The sequence below is a fragment of the Myotis davidii genome, unplaced genomic scaffold (assembly GCF_000327345.1).
Source record: "Myotis davidii unplaced genomic scaffold, ASM32734v1 scaffold38, whole genome shotgun sequence".
In the NCBI taxonomy this organism is placed as follows: Eukaryota; Metazoa; Chordata; class Mammalia; order Chiroptera; family Vespertilionidae; genus Myotis; species Myotis davidii.
Window position 1 is genome coordinate 817,469 of NW_006291383.1, and position 8,725 is coordinate 826,193.

The window sequence follows — 8,725 nt, forward strand, 5'->3', positions numbered from 1 at the left end:
GCTCCACTGTTTCTCCCACAACCAGGGGCCCAAGACCACATGACACTAAAGCAAAACAAGAAGTCACCATCGCGCAAACCGGGCCAGAAGTTCGATTTCACAGATGACAAACACTATGGTTTTGAAGACCTCTGACAAGTGTTCTTTACGACATGGCTTCAAGTTGCTGCCCATGCGGGGCTCCTCCTCCAGGACTGGAGTCCACAGGTGCTCCTCAGCCCCTCGTCCTAGGCTGTGGACAGACCCCCCAGAAGGAGCAGGCATGGCCCTGGCTTTCCATTCCAGTAGTGCATCATTCAACTTTCCTCCAATTACAGATTTGCCTGAAAGCATCATGTGTGTTAGAAGTAAAAATTAAATGAATAAATAAAGGTAGAACCACACTAATTTCTGTCACTGAGATTAACTTTAAATAGATGATAGACTCCTAGAGGTTAATTTCTACACGTATTTTAATTGTTTTTTTAAATATATTTTACTGATTTTTTTACAGAGAGGAAGAGAGAGGGATAGAGAATTAGAAACCTGGATGAGAAACATCAATCAGCTGCTTCCTACACACCTCCTACTGGGGATGTGCCCGCAACCAAGGTACATGCCCTTGACCGGAATCGAGCCTGGGACCTTTCAGTCCGCAGGCCAACGCTCTATCCACTGAGCCAAACCAGTTCAGGCTAGACGTATTTTAAAGATGTTTATCGTGAGTATTCTTTAACTCAGAGTCAAGAAAATATTAAGTGCCAGTTTTATTTTCCCTTAAACGGAATACAACTTTATATGTGTGGAGGCTGAGGAATGTGGGGGGAGAGACAATGAATAGTAATCTAATTATCAGGCCCCTCATTTGTAATTTTTAAATTATAAATTTTGAATATCCATATATGAGCAAGCCACTTAATCTGTGTGAACACAAGTGAAAGCTAAAGTTAGGAGTCATGTGACCCATCCTCAAACATTTCCTGTAAAGGTTATAAAACAAACAAGGAAGGTATTTGTATTCCAGGAGGCAAATCTAAAACAATGAAGAGGCGCACCTGTCCCGTGATAACCTGGCTGCATTAGCCATGCTTTAAATTAAGCTTAACACACCATGAAGTCTAAGAAGTCAAAAATAAAGAAATTAAAGATCGTCCCTCATTTCACCTGGGGGTGAAATTTCTGAACTCTGCATGACTGATCCCTTCCCTGTGTCTATTTCTAACATTTCAGGAAGACAGTGATGACAAATGCAGTCACTGATTCACAAAAGGGAAGGGGGAGGCACCAGAGAGCACTGTCTGCTTTATCATTTGTTAGTGCCCTGGAAAAAATAGGTTTCAAACCAGATGCCAGAGGCTTAATACATAATTAAAATTTTTCACTATATACATTTTTATTTTTGAAGCTTGCAAAAAATGTTTCATGGATATGAAAAAGAAAAAGAAAGGGAAGGAGGGAGGGAGGGAGAAGGGAGGAGGGAGGGAGGGAGGGAGGAAGGGAGAGATGAGGGAGGGAGGGGGGAGGGAAGGATCCCCAAATTCCAGCACATTTAAAACTAATGAATCCATCACAAGGGAACATTCTCCTGATGTTAACCAAGGAAAATAAGCGCAGTCCTCTGTGGCACTTACCAGATTCCAGGCAGAAAACTCTCTAGAGGGAGAGAGAAAGGCGAGAGGCTGGTCTAGATGCAGATGGTTGTCTGTTTCCCTAACAACAGCAGTGAGGAGAAATCCTAGTCTCAGCCAGCCAGTTCCCCCTGTTGACAGGTGATCCACAGCCTGGAGGGGGAGGTGCCCAGCTCCCAGGAAGGCTCAGGGGGGAGGGCTCTCAGTAGCTACCGCCCAGGTAGGGCGTGCAGAGAGCCAGACACCCTTCAGGCTGCACCAGTGGTGCTGAGCGGAAGCCTGCCTGGGCTGGAAGCTGCTGCTGCTGCTGCTGCCTGCCTTGCTCAAATCAGGAGCAAAGTCAAACGCGGGGAAGAAAGAAGGAAGCAGCTTCTCAAAGGCAGCAGAACCAATGACTCCAGGGGGAACTTTATGGATTCAAGAGACATAAAAAGAATTCAAATCATGACCCTACAACACTGCCTCCATAGCAACACATATGAGGAAGGTATTTGTAGTCATGAGAGCTAGCAGCCAGCTTAGTAAGAAATGTGCATACCTGGCTGAGGTGACCCTCTGAAAGGCACACAGAGGGTCCCTTTCAGAATATTAGCAGCATTTTTCGTAAATGTTCACGCTAATGTTGAGAGGAAGGGCATTCAAGGAAATGAAGCAACACCCCTGGATACTACTGTTTAAATGACTGCTCAACTGTCCTCATGTCTATGGAATGAGCATCAGACAAGGGTAGCTTTGGATTCCATCTCCACCACCTTACTAGCTGGAGGACACTGGGCATGTTTCCTGACCTACCTCACCTCCTTATCCGTAGAAATGGAGGCTTGAAACCTCCCGTGGGCTGTTGTAAGGAATCACTGAGATCCCAGGGGGAGACTCTGTCCCTTCTTCACTCACTCACTACCCCCCTCCCCTGCGGGAGTATGTGCTCTGAAAGTACTTTCCTAAATCAACCACAGGCACCCTTTTCACCTTCCCTCAATTTAGAAACTGATCCTATGCATATCCAACAGCAAAAGATGCTTCTTCTACTCTCTATTTTCACCAATATCTCCAAATGGAGGCTGATTTTAAAGGTCATTTGAACATACAATGGTCAAAGCCAGATCATATGACCCTTCAGCCAAAAGCCTGTCAGGGACACCAAGTTGCAGTCCAAGTTAGAGGAGGTTTTTTTGCCCCAAATTCCTGTAACTTCCCACTTCAAGGCCAAGATCATGCCCACTTTTAAGAGAGTATCAAAGAAAAGAATAGGCTCTTCAATGAGCCAGATCTTTTTGTTTAATGCTGTCTTTTAAAAGGCAATTATTTCTTAGAATGGAATCCACAGGTAACTTATAAGACCAGTCTGATAGGAATGACAATGGCATGAGTATCTGGTCAAGCAGATGCTTCTAGAGACCTTCATAGGCAGGGGAGTCCGGAGGGCCAAGAAGCCGCCATCGCCATCTGGTGGTAGCTCAAGCACATTGCAGACATGAACCCCACACCATCTTCAATCCATTCTCCAAGAGGCAGCCCCTTTCTGAATTCCTGCTACATTACTAGCACATTAACTCCCCGACAGCTAGTTTGGCTGCTCAAGGTCAACCTTTGGGCTTCCCCACCAGACCTTCTTTCCAACCTCCCTTCTTTCCCACAGGTTTTTGATCAAGCCACTAAATACAAGAGGGAAGATAAAAGTCCTGTTTTTTTGGCATCAGCTTAGACCCCCATCCAACATCTGGTGATTTGGTTACAAAAAATAAAATTTCCAAGACAAGTAGAGAAAAGAGAAGCAGAGAGACTGTGTGTTTCCAGACTCTAAAAGCCAAGAGCCAGTTCTGATTGGGAAGAATGAGATAGGCATCTCTGCCAAGAAAAGAGACCAGCTGAAAACCCAGAACACATCAGAGAGCCTCTGAGCTGGGCCCTGGCCCATGGGCAAGACTTGTTGGGATCAGGAGAGCTGTTCAGTGCAGCAGGAGTACAGAGGCAGGTCACACACACACAGCTACCAATCGGGTGATATTGAAGAAATGCTCCCCCCCCCCTTTACTTCCCAGAAGACTTCATCATTCCCTGGTGAATATATATAGGTCCAGGAGGCTCTCAAAAGCAAGTAGCAACCTTAGGAAAAATCTGCCAGAGGAAGTGAGGGCCGCAAGAAGGAAAACACTGAAAAATTCGTATTTTGGTGGTGTCATTAACATACTCTCTAAAATGAGACTAGTGATGAACACAATACATATGGGTTTATAGGCAGCTGTAACAAGGCCTGGGTGACCAGCTGTGCCAAAGCTGGCACATCTTCCTCCATGCAGCATCTACTGCGAGCATAAAAAATGCCTCTTTCAGTTACACAAAGAGAGAGGAATTTTCAGGACTGTATGCTGTGTAAAATGTCCTGCCTTTATAGCCACAAGACCCCAATACATTACTTGGAACAACTATAAATTAAAGTACTCGATTGATACTTAGTTCGATTTTATACAAGGTTCATTTAAGAGGTAAATTTTAGTACATGCTGTCTTCCTATCAAAAGTGCACTCTTATAATATGAAATAATAAATAGCTCCTACATAAAATAGCTTGTATCAAGAAATACATTCCACACATGGCCCTACACACACACACACACACACATGCCTTGTTCTCTTCTTAGCCACTTTACTTTAAAAACATCTGCAACCATCACAAGCCCGCCCCGCCCCCCAAGGCCACACAGGCGAGTGTACTGTATTGAAGCATGACATATCCAACTTGGATACCAATTCTGTAAAGCAATCAGAAATTAAGTAAGCAGGCAGAAAGACAACGTTATACATTAAAGGATCCTTTGTCTTTTTCTTTTTTTTAACATCTGGAAATCTATAACTCGTGCTCAAGGGCCAAGCTGTGCTCAAACTGGCAACTGATGGTAAATTCCAGGAGGCCAAAAATCCTGCTCTCCATCTCCCAGCATCTCTCAGCATAACTAGATGGTTGCTGAGCTCCACAGAAAGACAGACACAAGTACCTGCGGGCTGCATCCCCACATCAACCCAGCAGAAAGCACTGCTGAAGGTGCTTCCATAGGAAACAAAAGGACCGCCAAGACCACCTTGTAAAAACACTACAGTAAGCGGTAAACTGACAGAGGGCTAAGGAATCACTAAACTGGGTAAGCCGGGTGGCAGGGGGCGTACTAATGCCATTAGCTACCTTCTTTGCTTCCTATTAAGGCAACTTAACATCGTAACCTTCCTGAAATCAGCAAGCTTCTCATAAGAGAGCCCGACACTCTCTCCTGTTGTTATTAAATACACGCAACCGATAGTGTTGAGAATCAGCAACCATTTGTGACCCTGAACCACTCATTTGATCTCCCAGTCCCCGAAAGCTCACATGTAAGCTCAGCTTCTTCTGCATTTTCACGATCCAGGCTCCTGTATTTATGAACCCAAGCTGGACAAGCCAACTCTGAAGCTTTCTCACTCATCAAGTACTTATCAAGCTCTAACCATGTGCCAAGTACTATGATGGCACTGGGGTTTCTGATATGGGCAGGCTTGCCCACCGTGTGAGTCTTACTGATCTGAAGTCTTCAATGCTTGTCATCTCTGCATACAACTTAAGACTCTGGTTCTACACAAGTTCCAGCTTAATGTAATTGTCTATAATGAGCCTATCTCATCAATGAAATTTTAAGCTGCGACAGAGTAAGGCCATTGTCTTCCCTAGTAATTCACCAATTACCTTGGAGTCAGGCTTCTGATAGCCTCAACACAGGGAATTTGGCTGCAAAACTCAGATAAACACAGAAACAGCTTCTAAATGCTGAAATACAGTCACTATCACCAGGCCCTTGGGCTCTGCAGAGCTCCATTGACTGTAACACCATTTAGAACCAGCTTCAATATTTAGCTTCCCATGACAAAGATTAAGCTTCTAATCATCAATAAAGTGTAGCACTGTCATCTGCTATAAAAACCCAAACACACGGGAAAAGAAAAAAAGAATACTATTCACTGATAAAAATGGCAATTAAAGATCCCAGCCATTAAAAGTATCAACATTCCATTCGGCGGCAATCAGTTTGTAATGTTAAGCTCTTTTTATCATTATCATTGCTTTAATTCTCTAAAACGCATAAGAAAGATTTTAAAAATGGGGTTACGAGGTTGACTGCAGTTTAAATCACAGGTTCTCACTCAAAGAGGCAATTACTTTCTAAAACTGAAATAAATACATTTTTCCAATTTCTACAAGAGTAATATAAATTCTTTACGGGGAATTATACATACACACACATAGGCAAAGGAAGGAAATAAGTACCCATGAATCCCCCCTCTTTGAGATAACAACACTATTAATACATTAACGTATTAATACCCTTCCAGATCTTCTTCAGTAGTTCTGTCTAGGTATGTATTTCTTATAAAAAGATGGGATCAAATGATAAAAAGAAATGTATGGCTTACCTTTCATTCAGTTATAAAAAGGTTTTTATATTATTAAACATAGATCTACAACTCATTTTTAATGGCTTCATACCATTCATTTTAGAGATATACCACAATGAAACGAATTTAGGTTGTTCTAAATCTTTCATTGTAACAAACAACTAGAGGCCTGGTGCACGAAATTCATGCACAGGGGGTGAGGTGGGAGGGGGGGGAGGTTCCTCAGCCCAGCCTGCAACGATGCCAGTGTCCCTCGCCCCGGCCTCTGGCCAGAAGCCCCTCCCTTCCTTCCACGTGCCCAAGGTGTGGACGCTGGGCTTGTGTTGCTGAGGCAATGCCGCCAGTGTCCTGCCCTGGCCACTATGGGTGCCACCATCTTTGTTGTGAAGTGATGGTTAATTAGCATATCACTCTTTTATTAGATAGGATTATTCATCTGTATAGCTAATTCTTTGGGTATATAAGGATATACTAATACATTCTTCACTATTTCCCTAGGATGGATTCCTTTGAAGTCCATTTGCTAGAACATCAGGCACCCACATTTTTCTTTCTATAGATTTGATAACATTAAACAATATACTCATTGAAGAAAATTCAGAAACTACAAAAAGCAAAAATAACTGATAATCTTGCACGCTGATATGGAGTTAATTTTTTATTGTGCACCCTTTGCAATCTTTTCTATGTGTGCATATCTCTCTCCTCACCCCCATAAGTTTGTCTTTTTTTTTTTTTCATTTTGACTAAAGAAATACTTGGTTTGGAGTTTCAATCTTTTTTTAAGAGGAGTTCCTAGAAAATATTCAACTTACCTGCTTTAAATTTAATAACATGAACCCCCCAAATTTTTATTCAATAAGAAATACAAATTTCTAGGAATATATCCAAAGAAATCAGAAAGGATATATGCACCCTATGTTCATAGCAGCACAATTTACAATAGCTAAGATTTGGAAACAGCCTAAGTGCCCATCAGCAGATGAGTGGATTAAAAAACGGTGGTATATCTATACAATTGAATACTATGCTGCTATAAAAAACTCTTACCATTTGCAACAGCATGGATGGATCTGGAGAGCATCATGCTAAGCAAAATAAGCCAGTCAGAGAAAGATAAATATCACATGATCTCACTCATTTGTGGAATCTAATGAACAACATAAACTGATGAACAAAAATAGAGCCAGAGGGGAAAAAATAATATTTTAGAATATAATAGAAATAATCCTATTATTTGCAGATTTTTTTATATTTCTTACAACTTCTGTGATATCATACTATGTTAGTACAGTTTTGGTAATATTATATTTAAAATCCTTTTTTTCTTGAAATGTGTTTATTGCATGTAATATTATATTGTATTTAAGATCATTTTCTTGAATAATTGGTGTTTACTGCATGTAACATTATATTTAAAGTCATTTTTCTTGAGATACTGTTTATTGCATGTATTATATTTAAGATCGTTTTTCTTAAAATATTAATGTTTATTGCATGTAACATTATATTTAAAATCATTTTTCTTGAAATAAAGAAGTTCCCATTTGGAGAATAAATAAATAAATAAATTTACCAATTAAAAATAAAAAAGAAATACAAAATAAAAGTTACTTGCATTATCTTGTGTGGCAAGGACAGGAAGAATGTGGGAAATGGAGGAAAAGAAGAAGCCATGAGATAGAAAACTGCCTTTGGGTCTTGGGACTCACTCTGGATTATCACTGCCTTGAAAGTCACACAATTGCCATTCGTTACAATTCATGGATTACTCATGTGAAGAAAAAAGCCAAAACCTCTAGCTAAAGAGGGGCCAGACTGGAAAGTGGTCAAGGCCCCAGTTCAAAGCCTTAACTCTGTTTTCTGTAATTTTTTATTGAACATGATGGCTACCTCCTTTAGCAAGGAACCATCAGATGGACTTGCCCTGGACTTGGATAGCCCCCTGGAGAGCCCGAAGCGTAAACCAGTCTAGGTGAACAGGTATGCCCAGCGCAGGTCAACAGTTCTAAGACACACTAATTCATTTCATTTTAACTCAAGGTTCATTGTTGTGAAGTCAGTTTCTTCCCCCAATCGTATTAGTTCAACTCCTCTTGTGTAAAGGTCATTACCTGTGGTTCTGGTGAGAATGAGGGCAGACATACCCCAGAGCATTCCAGAGCTCAGAGGTTGGAGCCAGTGGGTGCTGACCTTTTAAAGACAAAAGATCCCAGTTGCCTTCCAAACAGCAGGCTAAGTAGATAGAGAAAGTGACAGCAAAAATCTAACGTGGGCTTTATAAAGTCTAAAAATAGGCACTCAAAGCAGAATAGTTTCTTTCCAGAACAATTTTAAAGTTTCCCGGAGGCATCGGGTGTTGTGTAAATAGCAGAGGATAATGGCTTTCTGAGCCATTGGGGACAGCAAAGCGCTGGGAGGGCTGCCTGTGCTTGGGCGCCCTGGACAGGTGAGAGAAAGGCTTTTGTTCACAGCCCTGCTGCTGCGTGACAAAGCAGCCTGAAGAAGGTCAGGGCTTGTTTCTGGTGCAGGGGAGCAGGACTGAGAAATAACTCCCTGCTCTTATCTTTCCACAGGAACCGACTGGAAGAATAGTAGTCTGTGCACCAATTTTCATTAGAAAGACAGAAAGACAATGAATGAATTAACCCGCTTGCAAGACTAATCAATGCAGATCACTTCTGAAAAGAGACAGTC

The 8,725-nt window shown here is 41.8% G+C and overlaps 1 protein-coding gene across 5 annotated transcripts in view; it reads right to left on the reverse strand.

The window, feature by feature from the left end:
- The window catches only part of NEDD4L (neural precursor cell expressed, developmentally down-regulated 4-like, E3 ubiquitin protein ligase), a 231,878-nt gene that overhangs the window by 180,487 nt on the left and 42,666 nt on the right, over positions 1-8,725 (reverse strand). Inside the window, exon 1 of one of the 5 annotated variants that reach the window (XM_006764447.2) lies at positions 1,611-1,759. The exons of the other annotated variants lie outside the window; for them this stretch is intronic. The gene's annotated coding sequence lies outside the window, so the exon portion shown is untranslated. Of the gene's footprint in view, positions 1-1,610; positions 1,760-8,725 lie in introns of those variants that run through there. 5 annotated transcript variants of the gene reach the window in all.